Genomic DNA, 26,973 nt, shown 5'->3' on the forward strand with positions numbered 1-26,973 from the left:
GATATCACTTCTCTGTCACTTAAAGTAAGAGATTGTGGGGGGTAGCATTTACTGTCACTTTAAAGAGTGTCTGTGTGAGTGCATATGGGTATTGTGTAGGGGGTTGGTTTTAAATCAGTGCACCTCAGACTAGAGGTCAAAGTGTGAAACTTTGGGGCAGAGTCTGTGTAAGTAATGGTTATAAACTTCAGACTCTGGGGACCCTCAACCACTGTGCATTTCCTCTTGGGCCTTTCTGCATTTTCTTCGAAGAACTGCAGTCTGAACAAGTCCATCATGGCGACACGTTTACTCGCTGGGACTGGTGTTGTGTCCTTTCCCCTTGACTCAGATTCTTGAGACTACAGCTTTAGAGAAAGAACGTTTGTGTATATTTAGTCAGTTTTGGAGAGCCATGGTCTCTGAAAGGGTTAATATAATTGATACTAACATCATTGAATAATGAATACCAACAAGGCTCTGGAGAGCTGTTAGGGAAGGGAAGGGTGAAGGAAATGGCCACAGCCAAGTTCACTGGCACAAATGATTAGCACGCACATTAGGATTAAATATGAAGGCAGAGGTTTTTTTACCACCAGGGAAAAAACTGGATTTTTTTTAAACTGCACTTTAAACATTCAGCATATTTATAAGCAGTTTATTCCTTGCTTGTTAGGCCCTGAAGCTTTTTCACATCCCTTCTGCATGTGATTTTGTGTTTTCATGACAATTCTAAAAACGTCAAGTGTTGTAAAAACAGTTCTAAAGATATCAACTTTTAAGCCGAGCATATTAAATACACTTTGAACCTAGCCATACATTTACGTCAAGAAAAACATTTTGGATTTCAGTTATGAAGGATTAGAAATAATACATTTAATAAGACACTTCCTTTTAAAATTGAATGCAATACTAGTTTTGGTGATGGTTTTTTAAAAGTTTACAGTTGAATCTGAGAAAGTAAGCCAAGATCAAGTGGAGACACATGCGGCTGTTGTAGTGACCAGCAAACAGAAGCAGGGTGCCTCCTGGTGGGCGGGAACGCTTCCCTGGGACCTGCTGCTCACCAGGCTCTGTACGCAGGGGCGGGGGTCTACATGCCATCCTGTTTAAGGATACAGGTGTTCTTATGTAAGATACCTTCATCAGTTTTTCCCCAAGGAGGTGCTCCCAAAGCACCAAGACCCCCCTCCAAGATGGTCCTCCAAAAACGGCCTGACATCAAGATTTGGGAAATGCCTGCTCATTCCACACCAGTTTCCCAACACCTCGCACTCACCTCCCTTTCTCTCCTTGTGTGCAGAGTCACTGTGCCTACCAGCATATTTAAGGCTCTGCTCCGTACCCTGACCTCTGGGAAACCGATTTAACTTTGCTTAACTGGGCTTCATTGAACTTAAGTTGTCCTTAACTTTTTTCATTATATTTTGAGCTGTTGTTCTGCAGACACATTTTGAGAAACAGTGCTTAAAATACTCCTTCTCAATTACATTCTTCTAAGCGACAACAACAGTGAGTGTGGCAGCAGCAGGAATGGGACTGGATCAGGTCACCCATAGGCAGGAAGCGCCATGCAGATCTGAACCAGAGCCTCAGCGTGTTCTTTAACACGGGGGCAAAATGGTGTCCATACATGTCGAGTCACTCTAGTACACTGCGATCATGTAAAAATGCCTTGTGAACTGTCTCTCAGATTAATAGTTTTGAGATCCCCACTAAGTCAGGGAGCAGTGAGAGGTTTACAAAAGGATCCTTCACATTAGAAACTTCAGAATCTGAAGTGCTGGGAGGCCAGCTGGGCCAGCAGCAGGCAGGAACCAGCCACCTGTGTTGGGGGGTTTTCCCCTTTCCTCTGGGTCTGCGGTGGGGACACTAGGGGCACTTGTGTTATTGCTTGGCTCTCCAAGTAGCCATTCAGAGGTGGGACCTGCTGAATGAATGCTGACTGTCTTTTGTTGGAGAAAGAATCAAGGACAGAGATGATGTTATTTGGGCTGAGCGAATAAGAGAGCCTCAAGAAATGTTGGTTGAATAAATGTGGATGGGGTATTCAGAGACTAAAGTTTTAGTTTATGATGCTAATGATACTTGTCAAAATTGCTGTTTTAAAACAAAGTGTATCAATGGAGAGCAACAGGCGTGAACCTGAAAATTAAAATTAGTGACTCTTCCAAATGTTTTAAGTTAATTCTACTGCTTTTGAACCTGACCTTGAGGGAGTAGGAGGGCACTGCTAAGAAAAAGTACAAGAATCAAGAATGTTGACAGAATAAAGAGAAACGTCTTGGCCCATTGCATGTTTTGGTTCAGTTCAGCAGGCTAAGTACCGGATGCCACCAGAATGCGGGTCTTCCACCAGAATGCGGGTCTCCCTCCAGAAGTCTGCCCTCTGTTGCAGGAGACAGTGTAGAGGGGAGGAGGGGCTTCCACAGTGTCCGAGCGGACCTGAATCTCTTTCTTAAAGAGCCAAAGCTTATACTGGTTTACAGTGTGTCAAGCACTGGTAATTTCTTGGTAGATGCTAAACTAATTTTTAAAACTAAGCTGATAATACAAAAGTGCCCTAAAGGAACATAGACATTATTTTTGAGGTGTGACCTGTGTCTATACTTACCTGGTGAGGATGGAGTTCAATAAACTGTAGGTTATATTGTACCTGTAGGCATGACGGTATTTTATTATACCAAGTGAAAGAAAAAAAATACTGTCCTTTAGTAGAAACTAATAGAGTTTCAGGAGTCTATAGACAAGGCACATTGACTGTTGAGGCAGTCCCATAGAAAGGATGGTACCTGTGCTATGTTTAATTTTTTTATGTCGAAATGACCACCATTTAAGCAAAGATGTGATTTTTGTTCTTTATTAATGCAAAATTCTAGAAACTCTAAAGTGGGGCAAGTCAAAAGTATTCTTTTTTAATTTTTTTATAATTTATTTATCTTTAGAGCGGAAGGGAAGGAGAGAGGGAGAGAAACATCAATGTATGGTTGCCTCCCGTGTGTCCCCTGCTGGGAACTGGCCTGCAACCCAGGCATGTGCCCTGACTGGGAATCGAATCGTGATCCTTTGGTTCATAGGCCCACGCTCAGTCCACTGAGCTACACCAGCCAGGGCGAAAGTATTCTTTTGTTGTTCACGAATGTCTGGCGGCTCTCTTGCTGCTCCTCTGCATCTTTGGCATCTCTGCCCTTTCACCCTGCCAGGAAGCCCACGTGCTGTTGTCGTGATCCCAGAGTCTCCGACCGGACTGGGTACGGCGACCTGTTCCAGGTCCTACGGCTGCTGAACCACAGGGTCCTGGGGGATTATTTACTTCATCTCTGACTGCTACATCAGACCACCTTCTCCTTTAGGTGTCTAGGCATGCATTTCTTCCTCCACTCTTTACGTATGTGTACCTCATTTGCTTTCAAAAATATATAAAGGGATTTATAGTCAAATGTAAACATACTTGAGACTTAAAATGAAAAATCAGAAGCTAAACGGAGATGGAGGTCGGGGAGAAGGAAAAAGCCCACGTGTCCTGATGTGCCTGAGCTTCCTTACGTACAAGCATTTCTCGTCCTGTTGTGCTCTATACTGTTACTAATTCAAAGGAGATTTTTACATGGAATCCTCTTACAGAATCCCAAATAGATAAGGGCTTAAGAGGTCTGCCATCTGACCCACCACTAAGGTGGTATCACATCCACTAGGTGGATTTTATCTAGACTCAGCTTAAATACCTCCGTCAGCAGAGAACTAACTGCTTCCTGAAACAGTTAAGTCTGTTCTCAGACAGTTATTAGAAATGTATATATTTTTTGCGCCACTGAGCTCTGTGTTTGTATAACTTTATGGTTGGTTCTTATGCTCTACCCATTAGCCAGATAGAATAACTGAACATCTGAAGAACAGCTGAAATCCACCTTCAGTGCATACCAAGTTTTGTGTGTAGGTACATTTTAAATTTAAAAACTCTTAATTTATGCAGCTATTTCTAAATGTTATGATTCCAGATCCTATACTATTATTCTTATGCTTTGATTTTTGAATTTATTTAATTTTTATTTTTATCAAAGCTATACTTACGTGTATTTTTTAAAGAGTCCGATATTTCTATCAGGATTATTACTCTCTGCTTAAGAAATGCCTCTCCCCCATTTGCCCAGAGGAACCTGAAACACTAATTCAAAAGAATATATGCACCTCTCTGTTCATTGCAGCATAATTTACAATAGCCAAGATGTGGGAACAGCCCAAGTGTCAATCAATAGAATGGTGGGTAAAAAAGCCGTGGTACACTTATAGAATGGAATACTACTCAACCTTAAAAAAGAAGGAAATCTTACCTTTTGCAACAGTATGGATGGACCTGGAGAACCTTAAACTAAGTGAAATAAGCCAATCAGAGAAAGACAAGTGCCATGTGATTTCACTCCTATGTGGAATCTAATGAACAAGCAAAGTAGAGACAGACTCAGAGAGCACGCTGACAGCTGTTGGGGAGGGCCTGCTGGGTGGGGAATGTGGAGGAATTGAAAAAAACCCTCATGGACACAGACAACACTATGGTGATTGCCAGAGGAAGGGGCAATAGGGGCAGGTAGAAGAGGGTGTGGGGAGGGTAAACGATGGTGGACGGACTTGACTTGGGATGGTGAACACACAATGCAGTGTACAGATGATGTGTTACAGAGTTGTGTACCAGAAACCTGTATAATTTTGTTAACCAGTGTCACCCCAATAACTTCAATAAAAAGGGGAAAATGCCTCTCCCCCCTTTTATTGCTGCCCCAAGGCCATCCTTTTTAAATCTTGGAAATGTAAGTCTTTTGCTTTTCCCCTTTGTGTCCAAACATGCTGCCTCCTGATTCTTCCATTTTGGGCATTAATTTTGGCCTCCACTGTGGAAGATAAAGATCATGCTGTCTTCTAACAACACTGTTTTTGTCCCTATCCCATGTACATATTTTATGTCCCCCTCATTTTTCTGCTGTGGATATATCATAATCTTGTTTGGATCAGTGTTCAATCTTTAGGACCATGTAAGTGTTCTTACAGCTGAGTCACGTCAGAGCTCATCCTTCCTACATAATCTTTTGTTGCTCTAGAGATAAGAGTTGCCGGGTTTGCTGTTTACTTATCCTGACCTCTAAATTCTTGCCCAGTGTGTGAATTTGAGTCAGCTCAGACACCTTAGATAATCTCAATTTCAGTTGGTGAGTGCTTGCAACATCAGTTTCACTTTCTTGATGAGATCTGCTCCCACAGCTCTGATGTGGGCTGGCACCTTTTCAGACCTGCTGCAAAGCTGTCAATCTGAGCTCTCCCTTCACGTCACACTGGGCATCCCCTTTGTCTTTGTGCTGGACAAGTCTGCAGGCATGTAACTTGTCTGGATCACCAGGGTGGGAACTCTTCCTTGGGAGACAGGAGAAGCAGTGGCTTACCTCTCTGTGTTCACAATACTGCACTGGTATACCTTGTAGAAGACATTCTGTAAATGCTTGAGTAAGCTTGTTTATTTGCAACACTGTAGGGTTCTTTCTGAAATCTCTCACCTACGAGGGCTTCACTGTCTACAGACCAATGTTGAGTCTCATTTTAATAAATTTTGGTGATACCTGTAAGGGTAGGCTTTCTTACTTGTGTGGAAAGTGTCAGGATTTACTGAAAAAAGGTTTTTAAGAGTGCCTGCTAGTGTTCCAAGCATTATGCTGGGCTTTGGAAAAAATAGCAGCAAATAAGACAGCTCCTGCTCTCAGGGAGCTCACAGCTGAGTCATGTAATAGTTCATCATTCCTACGTAGTCTTTTGTTGCTCTGGAGATAATAGGCGTCTTGTTTTGCTGTTTACCCGCTTTTCTATGTACTTATGACGAACTGACCTCTAAATTCTTGCCCAGCTGTGTGAATTTCTTTGAGTCAGCTCAGACACCTGAGATGCTCTTTCAATTTCCGTTTCCGAGTGCGTGCGTAGGGAGGGCCACACAGGGCCAGCAGTGAGGTTTTGTGCACAACCCATCCCGTTGAAGTGTGACAGTGTGACATTGAGGGCCTTCCAGGCGATGCTTCCCTTTTTTCCGTAAAAAGGGACTGGTCTTCCTTCCTTGTCAGGCCGGTCCTCTCCCCGCCTGGCTCTACCCTCTGATCTGTCAGACCTGCTGCCTCCGTCCCTAATGCCCCTTCTGCTCCAATGCCCTGTCATTTTCCCTTTCTTTACCCAGCTGTATTTGGGGGGGGGGGGGTTGATCATCACCTGACGTCACTTATGNACCTGAATGCCCCTTCTGCTCCAATGCCCTGTCATTTTCCCTTTCTTTACCCAGCTGTATTTGGGGGGGGGGGGTTGATCATCACCTGACGTCACTTATGCATTTTCATTGCCTTTCTCCCGTCCTAAGTTCCACAAGCACAAGGATTTGTCTCTTTTGTCGACTGCTGTCTCCCCTCTGTTGGGCTAGGGCCTGGCACCCAGAAGATGGTCAGCCAGTGTTTGTTTGTTGAGTGAACAATGCACTATAGAATCAGTTCCCATCATTTCTTCCGCCTCCCCCTTTTTACGCCAAAGCCCTTCTGTTCGGATAGGGCCAGTTTCTGGGCAGAGGCGTTCTTCCAGATTTAGTCAGCCGCCCTCTGGTAGAGTTAAGGGCTTCATCTTTGCAGTGTCTTAAACCTGTAAAACCCTGACTTCTGTTCTTTGATGCCCTCTGGGTAACCAGTAGTTACTTTCCCACGTGCTTCTTAGTCCGGTTTGAATAATAGATAAAAAGACCCACTGTGGCTCTAAGTCCTATGGTTTTATAATTCCAAGATTCGTGTCTCAGATTCTGCTGCGATTTTTTTGTGTTGTGTTGTGTTTGTTATTTCATAATCTTGACAGCCCTCCTTTCACCTCTTGGATTCTTCTTGTCAAACCTTGTTAGACTTGTTCATTTTCTATGAAGCATGCATGGTCTGATGGTTTTCTGGAAAGTTCTGACAAATCCTTGATCTCATATTTATGCTGTAACTCCACTGGTACAGATATTTTTATTCCTTTCTTCTTCTTCTATATTCCCTGGTGTCGTATTTTTAAAAAGGAATCTCTGTAGTTTCCACTGGGCCTGGGAAAGGCTTTGTGAAGGAAAAGGAATGGGATTTGGTTTTGAATATTGAATAATAACTTCAGCGGGACACAGGTAAAGGCACTCTAGCCTGCAGGGGTGGCATGAGCTAAAACATAGACGTGTCAGAGGCAAATGTCCTTGGCAGAGTGGTTTGGGACGAAGGGAGCATGTTTTTATCTGTAGTGTGAGATCTGGCTGAAAAAGTAGATTGTAGCCTTAAATGCTAGCCTCAGGATTATGGAGGTTCGGTACTCAGGTCTCATCATCGTTTTGTATTTCTAGTACAAGAATTGTTTTGTTCTTTTTTATATTGGCAAGTTGAAGATGAGGGCTTTTTAAACTTTTTCCTATCTTTAATAGCACCAATACTGCACTTAACAGGTGTTAAATGTTGAGTCGTGTAAGAGGGTTTAATCTTCCCAAGAATCTATAAGGCCAGACGTTTTCTGCTGAATTGATCTTAGAAAGTGTGTGTGTGTGTGTACCATGCCTTACATGAGTTTGCACCGTGGAAGTTCATTCTCTGTCTTTGTATCTCCCACATCACTCTTTCCATTCATATATGTGGTCATCACAACAAGCAGTGCTGGCGTCAAGGAGAAGGGGCCTGGGAGATACTTAGCTTCCTCAGTATCTTTATCAAGTCCTCGTCCTTTGATAGGAAGGTTAATATTTACATAGTCTGAGGTGCAGTGCTGTGCAGAGGCATCTTCACGCACCCCCTTCAATGGGGTGACTACCTCTGTGTCACTCAAAGAAGAAAACCTAGAGCTACCATTAGGAGCAACCTTATGTATTGTGTATAACTATCCTGTTTACAGGTGAGAAAACCAGTTCATCAGGTTAAGGATATAAGAGTATTTAGCTGGCGAGTAGCCTGCTGGGTGGGGAATGTGGAGGAATTGAAAAAAAACCTCATGGACACAGACAACACTATGGTGATTGCCAGAGGAAGGGGCAATAGGGGCAGGTCGAAGAGGGTGTGGGACAAATGTGGCACAAAGGTGTTATGTTGTCCTTTATCCTGTATTTTTTAGGGTATCCCAAATTCCACTTAAGGTTAATGAATGGCCTGTTGGCCAGTTAGGGAGGATGTAGTTTGTTCAGCATTGGCTAGTGCTTATGCATTTACCTCCCCAGCTGCTGAGGGATGTAGGCAAATGCAGAACCTCTAGTCTTGTGACACATGCAAGAAAAAGATCATGGAAAAATAAGTATTTTATATATACCACATTAAATATTATGTTAAAATAATTTCATTCATAACAGTTCTTAATTTTCTTGCCTGTAATTCTGAAAAGAGCTTTCTCCACTTGGCATAAACTATTGCTATGGACTGATAATTTTAATTAGAATCAACCAAAATTTATTTCTGAGACATACAGTGTTGATAAACTAGAGGCAGGGGCATTACTCCTTATTGCCACCACGGTTAACATGTTGGCATGGACTGTGGAGATGAGCGGACTGCATTGCATTGTGATTTCATTAATACTCGTCAGCTAGGTTTTTCCTTTTTTGTTTTTCAAGTTCTGATTGAACAGGTGCTCATTGATTTAAAAAATCCATATGTAAACTCAGGATGCTGGGCTCTTACACTGTATCGTGGTGGGTGATTTGTGTAAAATTACAACTAAATGAATTGCATTCAAGCCACAGGCATCTCCGAGATGTGAGTCCACTGTTAAAGAGCGTTGCGTTCCGTGCGTATTGTGCCGTTCCTTCCCTGCAGTCACAGAACAGCAATAATCCATACCCTTGTGCATATCAGCACCATAGTTCGTTAACCAGTTCAGTCTCGCTCCAGAGTTACTGTTTTTGTGTTTTCCCCAACAGAATGTGCCTAGTTCTATTTGCCCTTGGTGATATTAATAACAAACTACTTTTCCTGGCTCTGACCGTCCTTACTCAAGCAGCATTTGTAAGTTGTAAGGAACCCTTAGCCCTGTTGTCTGTCTTCTGCGTTTTATCCACGCCCACTATCACATGTGAATGAATACGAATGAATATGATAGTTCTCTGAGTTATTTCTTACACATACAAATACATTTCACAGTGCTAAAGGAACACTGACATAGATGTTAGCAATAAGAATAGTGACTAACGCTAATAAAAGACAAAAGATATATCAGTAGGATTTTGCTTATGCTCCTTAGGACCAACTCTTATTCATGTATTCAGTAGCTAAACCACAAATTCTCATTTAACAAGACATTTCCCTATAAGCAATATGAAGCTTCCCCTTGCCCGCTTTCGTTCTGTGTAGCAGTATTTCTGTTATACCAGCATTAGATCCAAAATTCCCTCTGGACTCTACCCTCAGTTTATTCACCTGGCCTTTGCCCACTGAGCAAGAGTTGTACCGGAGGCAGACTTTTTGAACAAGCAGCTTTACTCCTGCCCCACTGCTTCTTCTTGTGATACTTGTTTGGAATTTTTTCCCTTCTGTCCAACTCTTGTCCTGATGACTGAGCTTATATCCCTTCCTTTCAAGAAGCCCTTCTCTTTAGTCCACACTAATCAGTCCCTTCTCTGAACACTGACATTTAATTACACATTAGCCTTGGTATCCTTATCTAAGTGTTTCATGTTGTTTACCTGTAGAAATACTGCCTTTCTGAAGGCGTAGAGATGAGGTCCTGTCATTCTGGGCACAAAACAAGTCCTCATGGCCAGAATTTAATAACAATGACACGTAATTATCTATCATGTGTTCAGTTTCCTAAATGTAGGGCTAGATATGTTACACATATTATCATTGGTCTCCTATGTTACTGATGAGGAATTAGGGACACATTGGTTAAGTGAGTTGCCCCAAGATCAGATAGCTTCTTTGTAGTTGAGCCAGGACTTGTAAACAGGTTTGCCCAGCTTCAAAACCTGTGTTCTTTGTACTGTGCAAAATTCTTCGTACTTCTGGCTCAAACATTTGTGTATGTGTGAACAACTGAAAGAAATACATGGAAGTTTTTCTCTTAACATGACTTTCTTCTTTGATAGACACTTGAGTACTGCTACCCACCTGGTACTGTCATGGGTCCAGGTTGTGAAGGGCAATAATTTAGCAGTTTCTGTCCTCAAAGCTCTTGAATCTAAGGGGTAATATAGGCATATATGCAGCAGGATGAAGTAAGCTCTAAAAAAGGAGACTAAGTAATTGTGTGGGTCCTTGGAGAAGACTGTCATTTCCAACTGGAGGAATTACTGGTGGTCCCAGGAGTTAGCATTTGTTCTCGGTCTTGATGGGACGATAAACATTGAAAAGAAGATTATAGTCAGAGTTTGGACTTGGGAACTTAGAGATTGGGATTCCTGTTCCTACCCCATAACTTGCTAGCCAGGTAACCTTGAGAAAATCAGCTGATAGCTGTGACTTTTTCTTAGTTAGTAGCATTTACCCCTGGGGATTACAAGAAGATCGTAGGGAAAAAATTACATGTAAATCTCTTAGCATTATGCTTAGCACATAATATGTGCTTAGCAAATGTTAGCCAAAGTAAGTAATTTTAGTAACGGGAAAGATATGGACAAAGGCTTAGAGACAGCTTAGTAGTGGGTGTTCAGGGTGCAGAAGGGTTTAGTTTCTTTGGGACAAGTGTGATGGGACGTAGTGAGAGCCTGGAAAAGTAGATGGGAAATTACAGCCTCGGTGAATCATTTCACCCTTAGAATATCATCTCCTTTCCATTAGACAACAGGTAGAGACATTAGAGTTTTTGTTTTGACAGAGAAATAATGTGTTATAACATGAATTGTAGGAAAATAACTTACAAGAATGGGGAAAATAGACTGAAGAGGAGTGGAGGGGAACAGAGAGATTGGCTGATGGCGGAGCAGACCGGAGGAGACTGGGTCGGTGCAGGCTGGTAGGGACAGAAGGGTAGCGAGAGTGAGAGCTTGCAGGAGCACAGGCGACCTCCTCTTATTTTAGCTCAAGATCACTGCACTGATACTAAAATGTATTTATATTTACGGTTCAGATTAACAAATGTTTGTGTGCTCATTGTAGAGAAAAGTTTGAAGAATAAAATAGTCATTTGTAATTTCAGTGTATAGAAGGAACCACTAAGTTCCTTCCGAAGTTAGAATGTTCATATCCAATATTAGTTGAAGTAATGGTTTATTCTAATTTTCACATCAGTTCAAGTCTGTGAATGCGATCATTATTATTTTCTTGAGGTGGTTTTCCTGTATTTGCTCAGGTATTTATATTTTGTTGTGCTAGATCAACGCAAGAGTGTGGGTTTGGTTCAGGGTCTTTATTTTTCACAATTTGCTTATTGAGAAGAGCTGAATTTCCAGGTTTCTGTAGCCCCTCTGTGTTAATAACTAAATGAAACCAACTTTGTGGAGTGTTGGTTTCTTTATCAGTCACCCTAAATGGCTAAAATTTTTGTGTTTTTAGAATTAGCACCCTCTTTTTCATTTTTATTTCAAAATAATGGTCAGAAGAGTTGCAAAGAATATGGACTGTTCCTGTATTGCCTTAATTCAGCTGTGTCTAGCACCTTATATGACCACAGCACAGAGATCAGAACTAAGAGACTGATGTTGGGACAATGCCACTAACTAAACCACAGTCTTTATTCAGTTTTTCCCAGTTTTTCTGCTCTCATCCTTTTTCTATCCCAGGGTCTAGTCCAAGACCCCACATTGCATTTAGCTGAGGACAAGTCCTTAGTTAAATCCTCAAATATGTGATGGTTTCTCAGGCATCCGTATACTTCATTACCTTGTCCAAACAATAGGGATGAGTAAGTGACTGTGCTTTTAAAGTTATGCATTATATTGGGTTGGCCAAAAAGTCTGTATGGTTTTTTCCATAAAAGACACATTTTTCATTTTCACCAAAAACCTTATTGATTTGGATATTTTGAGTATGTCAGCTATCTGCTCCTATTGGCCTCTAGTGGGTAGAGGCTGGGGTGCTGCTGAACACCTTCCAGTGCATAAGACAGCCCACAGTGAAGAACTACTGGGCCCAAATATCAATATTTCCAAGGAACTTTGCAAACCACTTTTGACATGTTCAGTCAGTCACAGCACCTTCTCCGTACCCTGCGTAGAATCTTTTTTCACATTTCAGTTGTGTTTCTACATTTTTTGAAATAATAAAGCATAATAGGATGAAAATGTTGCATATCTTTTTCTATCTTCAATATTAAAATGGCTACACAAAAATTCACCAATTTTGACTTTTTAAAAAAAATGCGTGCTGATATGAGAGCTGTCACAATGCAGTCTGACAAAATTGTTTAGTATGAAGTTAAAGACAACTCAGCACTACTAAAGCCATTGTAGAGAAACAACTAAACAAACTTCCTGCCAACCCCATACAATTTTTTAAATTTATTTTTTTAATTTAATTCTTGTTCAAGTACAGTTTTCTGTCTTATATTCCCAGCCCTGCCCGCCCCCTGCCCAGTGCTCCCCACCTCCCCCCCATTTCCGCCCCCCACCCTTAGTCAACCCAATACAATTTGAAATCCATACATGTGTGGGCCAATGTGAAGTTTAAATTCTTTTTCTTTATCTTGTGAAGTTTAAATTGTTAACAATAATGATATGAACAGGTCTATAATACTAAAACTTCAAAATTCATTCAAGAACCAATAAAATAATAAACTTGTTAACTCCCAGAGTGCAAAGTAACAGGCCTATCGCTAGTCTGAAGCATTCTTGATGTAATAGCAGGTAAGTGCCATTCATGAAATAACCATGCTCTACGATTGTGAGGGTATCGTCCGGATGTTTTGGTTCATCATGAGTCTAGGTTTACTTCATACACAGTTGCTCCAGTGTGGATTTCAGGTCTTTCATGAAAATGAATGTTTTTACAGGTCCCAGGATAGTAAACCTGTTCCAGAGTGGCGTACATGCCAGAATTTTAAGATTGCTTTACGCTTTGTAAATTTATCTCATGAGATTGACTTTTTGTTGGTCAAGTTTTGTTTTCAGCTCTTGCATTTTGTGAAAAGTGAACCATGCCAGCAGGACAAATACTTGATAGTTCAGGCTTGTCCCTGAAGGATGTACTTCAGAGGCAACCTCAAACACTGATAGTGTACTTCTTTCTTTTGAAAACTTGTGAATTTCTTCTGGAATAGGTTTTCTCATTTTTAAATTCAGTGATTCCACGGAGTGTGGCTGCTGGTCAGCGCTGGGAACGGAATACAGTCTCCAGTTGCTCGAACCACGTGTCCAGTGTGCATGGGAACACTTGTATTCCCGTGGTCGTATCAGCAGAGCTCCCTTCCCCCCTGCAGTTTCGGTGCAGTGTGTTCACACGTCTTGTCACTTCACGGAAGAACAATCTCATGAGTCGCCAGGGGGCCTGACAAGTCAAGCCACTCAAAGCTGTTTAATTCCAAGTGTCCTTGATCTGCGGAAGCTGCTCAGTAAATCTCTTGAATAGGTTTTCAGAACCCAGCCGTACCACCGCATTAAAATAAATTTCTGTGCACTGCTTCACCTTCCAAATATCCCTTGAATTTGTGGTGATGAAGGCCATAATCTCAAGAATCATAATGTATTGCTTCCTTTATCACATCCTGCGGTGGACCCGACTCATTCACTCAGTAAATAGTTACTGAGCATTTCTGTGTGCCAGGAAACACTGTAGGTATTGTAAGTACTGAGCACCAAGCCATTCTAGTGGACAAGACAGGTACAGAAATAAGTAAAATACACGGTTTAGCAGTGAGATATTGCTTCTATGGAGAAAAGTACGTTCGTGGCATGTGACCTAGTGGGACTTATCCCTTACACTGCTACCCTTCCTCTGTTTGTCAGTTGTGTGTGAGGCAGTGCGTTCCGAAGGAGCTCACTGCAGTGGAGCAGACTCTGCTGCTGACGTAGGGCTCCCAAGGCTGACACAACCCCGGGACCGACCAAACTCGCGTCTGCCTCCGTTTTGGATAGTCTAGGATTTTTCTGTTTGAAAGAGGGTATCTGGTAGAAAAGACCTAAAATTACCTCAATACTATTATCAAAAAACATTTGAAAAAAATTCAACCTCTATTTCTTTAAAAAGCTATTTTAAAAGTAGGAACTAAAAACTCCATCTTTAATAAGCTCCACTGTTTGGAACCAACAACCGGTATTGTATTTGACAATGACATGCTAGTGCATTTTCTGTTTATTTTGGTGACACATCAGCAAGACTTTTATCACCATTAACATTGTTTTAGAAGTTCTGACTAGTGCAATTAACCCATAAAACAAAAATAAGTGTAATAATCAAACAGAGGTAAAATACAAAGATCAAGAAAATCAAGTAAAATTATTAATAAGGGCTGTATATGGTAAATATATAAAAATCAGTAGCTTTCTATAATATGGCCAAGAACCAATTAGAAACATATAATGGAAGACTGTACTTTCAGGGATCATTTCTGTAGTTCGTTATTAAAAATATATATAATGTGAGAAATATCCCATTCACCATAGTAACAATAAATACAAAATACTTAGAATAACCCCAACAAGAAATACGTATGATTGAAATGGAAAACGCTATAAAGCTTTCCTTGAGATTTAGAAAATAAAACCTGAATGAACCAGAGGGACATACCTTGTTGCTGGATGTAAAAATGGGAATATTGAGATGTGTATTTTTCTTATTAATTTGTAAATTTAACATGATCTGAGTAGAAATTGCACATATTTTTAGAGAGGCTTTACAAAATGGTTCTAAGCAATAAACATAAGGAGAGGCTCATGTCAGGTAATAAACCAGTGCCAGAGCGCTCAGGTGTGTAAGGTTCGCACAGCGTTTAAAACCGGCCGTGCTGGAGGCAGAGTTCTTGGGCTCCAGACATGGCACTGACCAGGAGTGTGACCATGACCCTGTACTTAATCTCTCCAAGCCTGAGTTTCCTCACCACTAAAGCATGAGATTAAAGGAGATAAATGTAAATGAAGAGCTGAGCAAATTGCTGGTACGGGGAAGTATTCAAAAAAAATGTTAGCTGCTCTTGTTTCATTGACACAAGAGTAAAATAAGTCACTTGGAGAGAATAGTCTAAACATAGACCATAGTATAAGTAAGAATTTATTATGTATTAAAGGGGCCATTTTGAATCTATAGACAATTGATTAGGTATTTAGATAAACTTTTTTGATAACTCATACTGTACATCAAAATAAATTCCATTAAACCATAAACAGGAAAAAATCCAGTAGTTGAAGAGGTTTTAGAACTAGTGAGATGTGGATGACAGTATGGCGATTGTGGGGGGGAAGGGTGTGAGGGGGCTAAATGGTAATGGAAAAAATACAACCAAGATTAAATGAAAACAGGAAAAAAGAAGGAGTGAGAAAAGGTCCAAAGTCAAATTCATTTGGCTATACAAATATTTGTTTCTGTTTGACAGAAAAACTCACAATTGGATGGCAAACTGAGGCACAAATAGTGGTATATTAGTAAATGTTTAACCATCAACTTTGCAAGGGAGGAAAGACAATGCCCAGATTTGTCACACTGGCAAATTTCCACGGTCTGACTACTTTAGGCTTCCAAGGTGAAGTCGTGAGCAAGAGTTGGGAAGAGATGTGCATCCTTGGTTCTCATGAGCTGGTGCCAGCTGGCTACAGCCTACCACTTACAAAGACATGGCAGAGTATGCCGAGAAACCACCTGGAGAGCCCAGGCCAGATCACATTCCTGCTCGAAGCTGCCTTCCCTGGGAAGCATCAAATAAGCATACCTGAGAATAAAAATCCACTGTGTTTTATCATGGAGGGTACCNATGGAAAAAAATACAACCAAGATTAAATGAAAACAGGAAAAAAGAAGGAGTGAGAAAAGGTCCAAAGTCAAATTCATTTGGCCATACAAATATTTGTTTCTGTTTGACAGAAAAACTCACAATTGGATGGCAAACTGAGGCACAAATAGTGGTATATTAGTAAATGTTTAACCATCAGCTTTGCAAGGGAGGAAAGACAATGCCCAGATTTGTCACACTGGCAAATTTCCACGGTCTGACTACTTTAGGCTTCCAAGGTGAAGTCGTGAGCAAGAGTTGGGAAGAGATGTGCATCCTTGGTTCTCATGAGCTGGTGCCAGCTGGCTACAGCCTACCACTTACAAAGACATGGCAGAGTATGCCGAGAAACCACCTGGAGAGCCCAGGCCAGATCACATTCCTGCTCGAAGCTGCCTTCCCTGGGAAGCATCAAATAAGCATACCTGAGAATAAAAATCCACTGTGTTTTATCATGGAGGGTACCTTGAGCTGGACCTGCACCATCACAAGGATGCTGGACCTATAGATGGTCTCTGGGGTGGAACGTGTCCTGTGAAGCGGTTGGGGCATGCCCTGGGAGCAGCCTCCTCGGGGCCAAATTACTCACTGGCTGAGAACTAAGGGAGAGAGGCGTTGCTAGGCAAACACTTAGCAAAAGACCAGTTAGACCAGAACAGAGGGTGTCTCACCCTTGGTTTCTTCTTCTGAAGCCCATGAAACTCTTGGCAGTGGTGTGTGTGTTGCTGTCTTCCTCTGTCTGCGTACTTGTATTTTCATCTCTATTTTTTATTTTCCCTTCAAAACTGTTAAATTACTCTCTATCATAGTTTTCATAAGTGGGGTCACCAGAAAGATCAATCATGGAGGGAGGGGTAATATGCAAAAATATGAATGCTTGTGTCTAGGCAAGGGTAAGTTGGCCCAAGTGATATTTTGTAATAGACCAGGAAGCCAAAGATGTGTCCCATCATGGCCAAGGATGAGGTTTTCAAGGTATTGACAGGGAGGAAAGCTTCAAGGTGTACAGCCTTGGGGTCCTGTATCGTGTTTATTGGATTCCATAAGGGACATGTTATTCCACAATGGACTACAAGCTGGTCATTTGATAAGCCAGGGTTACAGGTACCATTTTAGACTGCATTGTTTTCTTGAGACCATGTCTGTAGTTCTAATAGAATATTGGTTTGTTACAAGGTCAGTATTGTGTGGGAAGAGATATTTAATTGGATTATAGAGAAGTGGGGACTTTCTGAATATGGGAGCAGTATTGTTCGAAGTTATATAGTTGTTTGAAACGTGCGGTTGAGAATCATTACTTTGGGCAGTACAGAAAAAACTAATTGGAGTAGGATAGGGATGTAATTATTTTTAAAGCACTAATGAAAATTAATGTTATAATACGAGAAAAGTAGCTTTAACAGATACATAGAAGACTGCCTGGGAAAGATAGGTTGACAGAATTGGATACAGACCAGTCAAGATACAGACAAGGTCTGCATCAACTTGAGACTTGCCTTTGGAGATGGGCCAAAAAATGGTTTCTTATGAGTAGGATACTTTAGTGACTCACTGGGTGTGGAGATTTACAGATGCTAATGTTTGTAGAGTGCTTATTCAAGATTGGTCCATTAATGATCATTTTTTGTGGTTGATTAAAACACGTTTTAAAGATTTTATTTATTTTTAGAGAGAAGAGGGGGAGGGAGAAAAAGAGTAAGAGAAACATTGATGTGTAAGAGAAACATTGATGTGTAAGAGAAACATCAATTGATTGCCTCTTGTATTCCCCTAGTGGGGGACCTGGCTCACAACCCAGGCATGTGCCCTGAACCATAATTGAGCCAGCGACCTTTCGATTTGCAGGCCGATGCTCAATCCACTGAGCCACACCAGCCAGTGCTTCGGTTGCTTTTTTTTAAGAGTAGATTTAACATCTGTCATTTACAGGTTTATTAATTTGATGATTCATTATTTCTTCATACTTATTTGGATGTTTCTTGTCCTTTTGTGTGAGTTTTTTCTAATCATTTTAGAACTGTAGCTGGTTTCGTTAATTTAACTTCTCCTAAAAACCTTTGATGATTGTGGAACCAGTCATTTATTGTATCTCAGGGTTGGAAGGGACTGTAAATTCTTCTAATCTAGCTATCGCTTTGATGCTTAAATCCCCTGTATTACTCTTTTCTATTTCAGACTTAAATACTTGATGTCTTCATTTTTAGTAATTGGATTCACCAAAATGTAGAATTTCGGGGCTTTGTGATAATATAGCAGTCTCAGACCCAGCAATCATTCAGAGTTAACCTATTGCTCATACTTTGGGGTGGCTGAGAGCCAGGTAGTTACCTGAGGAAGAAATTTGGGCATCATTCAGTGGCCCTTGCTACAGGGTACTCTGACCTTTAACTTTAGACCTTGGTCTGAAGATAAGAGTGTCATTGGACTTAGGACCCAGATTCTAGAGCCAGGCTAAACCCAGGACTTTCAAGTTCCTAGGACTTCCTCCATGTTTCTGATCTATTCATGGGCACAGAGAGAGAGTTGTGATGGGTAGTGGTGTGAAACTGGTCTCTTTGCTTCCAATGCTAGCTGGTTAAGGCCAGTCTGTAGGTCCAGGAGCTGCCTGCTCATAAATTATGCTGAAATACTTGGAGAAGTGATCTGAAAAAAATCTAAATTATACCTCTTTAATATCTTCTGCTTACAGATTTGTAGGCAGAATACTTGGTGCGGTTTAGGTTTCCCCCAGGAAGCCCAGCTGATGGCTGCCAGGAGGCTTTACCAAGTGTCACGTGTCTTAAAAGTCACCAAGCCCTGGGGCTCTGGAGACTCGGGGCTTAATTTTGCTCATAATACATTTAGAGTGCATCCTTCTGTTAATCGTAGATTCATGTAAACCAAAGTCATAAGACACATGCATTGGCTCAGGAGGCTAATTTATTAAACTGACATACAGACCAGAAAGTTTTTGCCGGATTAGCTAGTATTAAGTTAAAGCCACATTGTTATTTAAGATTTTTCATATTTATTCCTAATAGAAAGTAGTATGGTTAATTTTTTTAAAAAACCAGTCCGAAACTGAAATGCTTAAGTATAAAGTCCTTTCTGATCCCACCTCCTGAGATAGCAGTTGTCAACAGCTTGGTCTGTGAGTGTTTTTCTAGACTCTCCGCACATGCAAGAACCTCTTTTGCTCTGTTGCTTTACTTTTATGTAGCTCGTGAGTCATGAACTTGTCGGAAGCCAGAGGAGAGTCAGGAGGTTGCCTGATGACGTGGAATCAGACAAAGGGGAGTGACTCAGGGAGGGGAGCCACAGAGTCCAGACTTGTCTCCTCAGCAGTCTAGAGTCTGCTGCCTGGCACCCCTTCCCAAGACAGTTTGGAAGGCCAGTTTGTCAGTGTGTGTCTCTCACTGTTATTTTGGCCAAGTACAGATCCTGGCACCTAACAGGTCTAAACAAATAGTAGCTGTGCATGCACTGCCCTGTCCGGCCCCTTTTTTTTCTGGCAAGTCCATTTTTTCTGTAGCTGTGTTTATACCACAGTCTGGTTGTGCTTTAGCATGTCTGTCCTTTGGTTTCTTTTAGATGACTTTTTGTATCTCTGTTTTGTTCTATTTTGTCTTTTATTTTAGTTCTCTACAACCTTGTTTTTCTTATCCCTTGTACTGCCTACAGAGGGTTGAACTATTCTGTGAAAACCAGCACTTTGCCTGGTAATTTTTGTACTTCTGGTTTCTCAGAAAAATGCATTCTTCCATACAATTTCTTTATTATTCAGTTATTTACCTGTATTAAAATTGTTCTGCTTTTATTTTGTTATATACATAGTGTAGCTATATTAAAAGGGTTCATATGGGGTCTATCATGAAATCAGTCAAACGTGTAAAGTGGACAACGTGGAGCCCTTTTAAGTGTTTTGTGTGATTTCTTTTATATATCAACTCAATTGAGATATAATTCACATGCCATACTGTTCACACATCTAAAGTGTGTACTATTCAGTGGTTTTTAGTATATTCACACAATTGTGCAACCATCACCACAGTCAATTTTAGAACATTTTCTTCATCCCCAAAAGAAATCCCATACTTATTAGCAGTCATCTCCATTTCCCTCAACTCTCATCCAGCCCTAGACAAGTACTATCTGTACTTGTACTATCCGTACAAGTACTATCCGCACAATCTATGGATACTTTCTGTATCCGTAGATTTGTCTATTATGGGTATTTAAATTTTTTATTTATTAATTGACTTCTAGAGAGAGAGAGAGAAACGTCGATTTTGTTGTTCCACTCATGTATGCATTCACTGGTTGATTCTGGCATGTGCCCTGACTGCGGATCAAACCCACAACCTTGGCATATTGGGACAACGCTCTTACCAACTGAGCTACCCAGCCAGGGCTATTCTGGACATTTTATATAAATGACATTAAATCTGGTCTTTTGTGTCTGGCATCTTTGACTCACAATGTTTTCAAATTTCCTCCAAATTGTAGTATGTATCATTACTTTGTTCCTTTTTATTCCAATATTTGTGTTTCATGATTGGGATAGTCCACATTATATTTATCCATTCGTCAAGTGGGCATTTGTATATGATTTCTTAATAGCACAGTAGCACTTTAAGTATTATTACTGTTTTTGAAGTCCTAACAAGTGTTACATAAAATGCAGACGGAAGTGATAGACGGCTAGAGGGAAATACCAGTTTGTTTCTACCTGTTAAATATGACTGCAGGTGTTCAAATATCAACAGTAATAGTTGGGCCTTTGGAAACTGTCTTTGAAATCAAAGTACAAAATATGTTAATAATATATTATTCTTGCTTATGGCCTACACTTTCCCTATAAGAAAAATATTAACCATGTAAATAATCAGTCCAGATAAATAAATCCACAGAGTGCACTATAGGGTTTTTTGCTGTAATTCTGATGTCTCTCATTTTGTTTTGTTCCTCCGCTCCCCCGCGTGCATCATCCACAGAGCGCAACAGGGCCTGCGAACCGCGNATCAACAGTAATAGTTGGGCCTTTGGAAACTGTCTTTGAAATCAAAGTACAAAATATGTTAATAATATATTATTCTTGCTTATGGCCTACACTTTCCCTATAAGAAAAATATTAACCATGTAAATAATCAGTCCAGATAAATAAATCCACAGAGTGCACTATAGGGTTTTTTGCTGTAATTCTGATGTCTCTCATTTTGTTTTGTTCCTCCCCTCCCCCGCGTGCATTATCCACAGAGCGCAACAGAGCATGCGAACCTCGGGCAGCTCAGCAGAGCAGAGTGGCCATGGTGTCTGGCACCCAGCCACCTGCTGCACGTCTCTGTTTTAGTCCTGGTTGGCTGTGTGGCTTGGGCCAGTTACGAAACTCCTCTCTGTCTCAGTTTCTCCATCAGTGGAATGGGAACTCTATGAGAATATCAACTGCCTAGGCGTATTGAGAAAATCAGATGGACTAGTGTAGGGAAAGTGTCTGGCACTACATGGAATATGCTCACTAATATTAGCTGCCTTCAGCATTGAGTGTTGTATAGTCACTGAGTTGTGCACGGCTCACTTGGAGGTCACTAAGATTGATTTGGTGAACTACTTAATGACCTTTTTTACCTTATGTGAGTATGCACATTTTTTGTCTCTCACTTCACGAGCCTTCAGGAGTGAACTCAAATAAGTTATGTTAATGAGAGGGAGGAGAAACGTTGGAACCCAGAGATGAGGAAGGTAAACTTAAGAGGAGAAGAGGAGAAAGGTGAAGGTAAAGTAACAACTTCCTAAGTTCTAACATAGTTCCTTTCATGTGGTAATAATTATTTTTTGAGTGAGTGCACTTTTTGTATAGTTTTTTGGGGATGAGTTTTAGAATTGAAGTTTCCTTCAACTCCCTTTAAAATGTTAAGCTTACCGTATTGCCATTTAAAAACTGCTATTAATTTGTTTCTTGTATTTGCCGCCATTACATAGAACCACGTACTAGTTAGTACACACTCCTGTTTGTATTTCCTTAATAGCTCATTTTTTCACCTTTCAGGCTTATTTTTTTTTAGAATGTATACAGTGTGGGAGCAGTTTTAAAGTGCTGGAGATGAATATTTGGGAGAATTCACTGTTTAAGATGCTTCACAGGGAATACTGACCCCGTAGCCCATTTGGAGTGGGCACCAACAATGGTAACTGTGTTAACTATCAATGGTTTAGGGCCTGATCCTAGCTGGGAGCTTTACTTAAAGTAATTTAGTCCTGGAAACAACAGGGCGTGGTGTAGTGATAGTCATCTTTACCATACACGTGGGGAGGTGAGGGCAACTGCTCATACTCTTGTTTAGAGGAGTCACCAGCATTCAAACCTGGGTTGTGTCCCCCCCTCACTACACCAGGGTATTACCTCTCTATGCTTATTAGAGCGTATGCCTCTCTAGTGTTGCCAGTTTTCCTGTGTCCTTCAGCAGAAATCTTGTTCCTGCCTAGTCGATCCTCAGTATGTAGCTTTCTAGCGAAGTTTGAAGTGTTCTGATCTCTTGTCAACAAATATCAGATAGAATCACTTAAACATTTGCTAGTAGTTTGCAACTTCATGTCTCTCTCTCTTTTTAATGATTTATTTACTTTTAGAGACAGCGGGAGGGAGGAAGAGGAGAGAAACATCGGTGTGGGAGAAACACGTTAACAGGCTACCTCCCACATGCCCCCCACCAGGGATCTGGCCCACAACCCAGGCATGTTCTTCCCCAACCGAGAAGAATCAACGACTTCTCGGTTCACAGCCCAGCACGTAATCCACTGAGCCCCACCAGCCAGGGTGAAACTTCATCTCTTTATAGCTGGCATTATACTGAGGAAGTGGAAAAAAATCTGGAAAAATGGGAGCCACTATTTTTTCTTTGTTATTTCTTCCATAATTAAATAGTATTATTGGAAATCAAAACGAGGCAAATGCATTATAATTCAAACTATTTAAACATTGTCATCATAGTAAAAACATGTGCTATGTAGTATGTTTTACATAAGTTGGATAAACCAGAGCATAAATATTATACCCTGTTTTTAGGCACAACTTTTTATCATAGCCATTTTTATGTTACTATGCAAAGTCTTTATTTTTATGTTGCTGAATATTTCATTTCATATTTAACTACTTTCTATTGTTGGATAATTTCTCATTTTTTTTCTCTTAGTAGCACTGCATTGAACATCTTGCATACAGCTACTTAAATGTTTTAGATTAGTTCCCTGAGTTTTTGAAATGTATCACTTTCCTGAAGTGTCTAACCAATTTACATGGCCTTCAGTTTCAGCATAGTCTAAACAGGTGTTACCCGCCTTTACTTCTGCACGTGGGAACATCATCCTAACCATGAACGCCTTGTGCTCTGGTTTCCAGAAATGTACCCTGAGAGAGACAGTTGCTGTCTGTATTCATGTCTCCTACTGAGTGCATGACCAAGTGAATTTTGGAGAGTCTCACAATAGGCCTCAGAGAAGTCCTGCTCGAAAGACTAGACTTTGTTAATCAGCATTTCTAAAACTGATTTAAATCTGGAATTTATTTTTCTGGTAGAGCCTATTAACAAACATCTCGGGGAAATGCCATTCTCTACAATATCTGTGGGGAAAGGAGCTACCTTTGATGCAACAGAATACTTATTAGGGAAATGATCTCATGCAGGAGGGACCGTGGGATGTAAGCTCCGATGGTAGGAGACCGAGCCTTGTTCATTCACTCATTAAATAAATGTACTGTGAGCCTCCTGTCTGTCAGACTCTGTTCATCTTCTGGGGTTATAGCAGGGAATAAAATTAACAAGGCCCTGCCTCCGAGTAGGGAGTAAGGTGGGAAAATGGATGGGACGTGTTTAACTGCTTAGGGGAAGATTCTGCATACATGGTTTTGCATGGAATAGTCGTTCATGTGAAGAATTTTAAATGGCTACTGTTAACAGTGCTGGTTCCTGATTTAAACGAAAAATACCCCTGGCTGGTGTAGCTCAGTGAATTGAGCGCGGGCCTGCAAACCAAAGCGCCAGTGGCTTGATTCCCAGTCAGGGCACATGCCTGGGTTGCAGGCCATGTCCCCGGTAGGGGGTGCGCTAGAGGCAACCACACACTGATGTTTCACTCCCCGTCTTTCTCCCTGCCTTCCGCTCTCTCTACCAATAAATAAATAAAATCTTTTAAAAAAATAGACACATTATCTTTACTCTCAAGAAGTTAATAGACTACTGGGGAAGCGAATAATAATAAAGTGAAATGATATGCACAGTGTGCCATAGGAACATAAAGGAAGGGCATCTAACCCATATTTGGGGGATTCCTAAATTACATATTAACTATAGTGGGGATTTGGTCACTTAAGTGTTCTTAGGCACTGCCACCAACTGAACATTTATTTGTTTCTGTGCAAGATTGCCGTGGACTAAAACATCTTCATTGGCAAAGACAATATCTGATTTTGCTTTAAAACATAAATTTCTTGCATCTGTCACCCATTAGCTGTGTTGTGATTAGTGTAAGTTTCATATTCCTCCATAAGTCAGTATAGTCTTCACAAATCAGTTTTTACTTGTTGTGTTATGGAAAAGAAGCAAGACTGGAATAAAAATCCTACATTCAGTACCTGTGAATCTCTGCTTTAAAACATGGCTATGGTATAGCAAGACAGGTCAATAAATCCATTAGCTATCTGGAAATGGCTGTCCTGTAGCAGAAGGAGGTGCAAAGTAGAACTTGGGTCCCATCAGCCTGTCCTTGGGATCGTCAAGTACCGAACAAGTTCTGACACTCGTAGGATGTGATGGGGCAAAATGAAGCCCATAAAATGGTGTAATTTAAAAAATAAATAGTAATTTAAAATTAAAGACATTGCTCACCACTGATTCAGAAGAAAGACAAGTTAAAAATATTGTCTGAGGGGAGCAGACAAGTCTTGGCCTATGTAATTTTGATGATGGAGGTAAGAGATGCTGTTAGCTCTGTTGCACAACAGGATGAACTTGACCTCTGCTCAGTAATTATCATGTGCTCATGTGCAAGAAAGACAGTCACTGAGAAGTCTGATGTGAAGACATCTTTCTGGGAAACCTACAACGGTTATTTTGGGAACAGAGGAAGAGTGAAGACATTGACAACAACCGCCTCATGATCTTTCTGTCACTACATAAATACATAACTCGCAAAGCAGCCCTAGGTGCCATTTCCCCTTTCCCCTTAAATGGATGAATGTTTGTGATTTAGCGTAAAGTTCATGAACTAAGAAAAGCAGTTGGACCCAGATGCCTGTATATTTCCACTCCATGTATCTTATTACCTTTAACTTGCTGCTAAAACCATGCTTTTATTTTTACCTTTCAAATATGAATTGCCATCACCAGGCTTAGCAAATGAAACGGATTACTTAAAGTAGTTTTGCACTGGAAATCCTTGACAGCTTCCCCAAAGGACAGGCAATGTCTTTCAAAATCCTATTACAAGATTTTATTTGCAGGTGCTTACGAACAGACGGCTGAAAGCCTCCATGTTTTATTGCTACCCAACTTCATCAGGTCTGCTCGCTCTGTTGAAAATTGTGGCAAAAATGATACACATCAGCTCTTTTATTCTTTTGTTACTACTCTGCACAAATAAAAGCATATTGGGGAATTTAATGAAGCAGTATGTCCTGGGAAGGAGCTTTGAGGATTTGGAGTGTATGACTATTTGTCTTTAATACTGAAGGTTTTCATGTAAAATAAGGTTTTACATGAAAATAAGGTTCCCATAGATAGGCCACTGTTTGCCGTGTCTGTATTTAAATCACACAAATGTCTGCATAAGCAGTGACTTTGCAGATACATTCAGTGACAACGTTAGAGGATTTCTGAGTGAGCCAAGCAGTCATCAGGACAATACAAAGTACAGCAGAGCCTCTGGAACTGTGACACTGTTTTGAAGGAAGTCTGTTAACTCAGGAAGTAGAGACGGTAGTGGGCAAGACAAAAAATAGGGAGGGGGGAATTTGATTATTCGACAAATTAATACACACTTTCCAAGGACACATGCTGGGAATCTGTGCTGGGTGGGAGGCCCCGTCTCAGCTTGCTTTGGCCTTTGTGTGCAGAGCTGGCTTCTCACTGGGATCCGGGAAAGGCAGCGTGGATCTGCACCGCAGACGCCTCAGCACACACACAAAGGATGGCGTTTATATGCCAGTCATTAGGTGTGGGCTTCAGGTTATTGTAATTCCCAGCCAACCAGTTTTAACTCTCCTTTAGTCCTGGCCTGTAGGAGTATAAGCCTGTGTCAAGGATAATCTTGGCACAGATTTAAATTTCTAAGCTTCAATACAACATTATTAGTAATGAGTACTTGCGAGCCAATAAACACACAGAAGTGTGAGCAGTGTTGTGGTTGTGAATTTCTGGCCCGCATGCTATTGGAGCCGACTCTGGTTTATCCTTTCTTTTTCTTTTAACGCTGCCTGTACATCAGTTCTCTTGGACCAGCCTCCCAGGTTGCCACTTACTGCCTGGAATGTAGAAGGCAGGTCTCTGGCTTCCTCTGGGGAACATGACAAGGGAGCCGATGGTCATTTCGCTCAACAATTCCAAGTTGCAGCAATTCTAGATGTGACCAGTTGATACTTTGTATTAGTGGGACTTTTGCTAATGATGTCAACATGAAAATATTGTTCTAGTAGCTTAGTACATACATCCCTGCGTTGTGTCAGAAAACAAAGGAAGCTGTATTTCCTGTTTCCCAAGACAGAATGCTCCCTTCCTACCTGGAACAGCCGTGCGTCTTTAGGGCAAAGGAATCTCGATGGGTACGACATGAGAAATGGCTGATTTTTTTTTTAACAACCCAGCCCAATGTTCTATTTGTTTACTACTGAGCATTTCTGAATAGGATCATTCTTATTTGGCAGTCAGGATTTCCCCATCATGTCTAGCAAGAGTTTTAGTATGTTCTGGGCACAAAAACTGATTCTATTTTAGATAGCAAAGGATCATTTTTTAGTGTTTGTTTCAGGAATTTATGAGGTAATTTCAACAGATCTCACAAATGTTTGCATAATGGTCCCCCATCTCTATTCCTGCAGTACTTTTTTTTTACACACCGCTGTCTGGGCATCACTCATGATCTCATAAAATTTGCCTTTCTTGCTAA

At 40.9% G+C, this 26,973-nt stretch overlaps 1 protein-coding gene and 1 pseudogene across 3 annotated transcripts in view; both read left to right on the forward strand.

The window, feature by feature from the left end:
- Positions 1–26,973, forward strand: part of SLC44A1 (solute carrier family 44 member 1) — a 173,861-nt gene that overhangs the window by 11,556 nt on the left and 135,332 nt on the right. The gene's annotated exons all lie outside the window — the stretch shown is intronic.
- On the forward strand, positions 14,439–14,519 carry LOC118979906 (uncharacterized; annotated as a pseudogene).

Source organism: Sturnira hondurensis, unplaced genomic scaffold, assembly GCF_014824575.4.
Source record: "Sturnira hondurensis isolate 20B ecotype Veracruz unplaced genomic scaffold, ASM1482457v3 Scaffold0022566, whole genome shotgun sequence".
NCBI classification, from domain to species: domain Eukaryota; kingdom Metazoa; phylum Chordata; class Mammalia; order Chiroptera; family Phyllostomidae; genus Sturnira; species Sturnira hondurensis.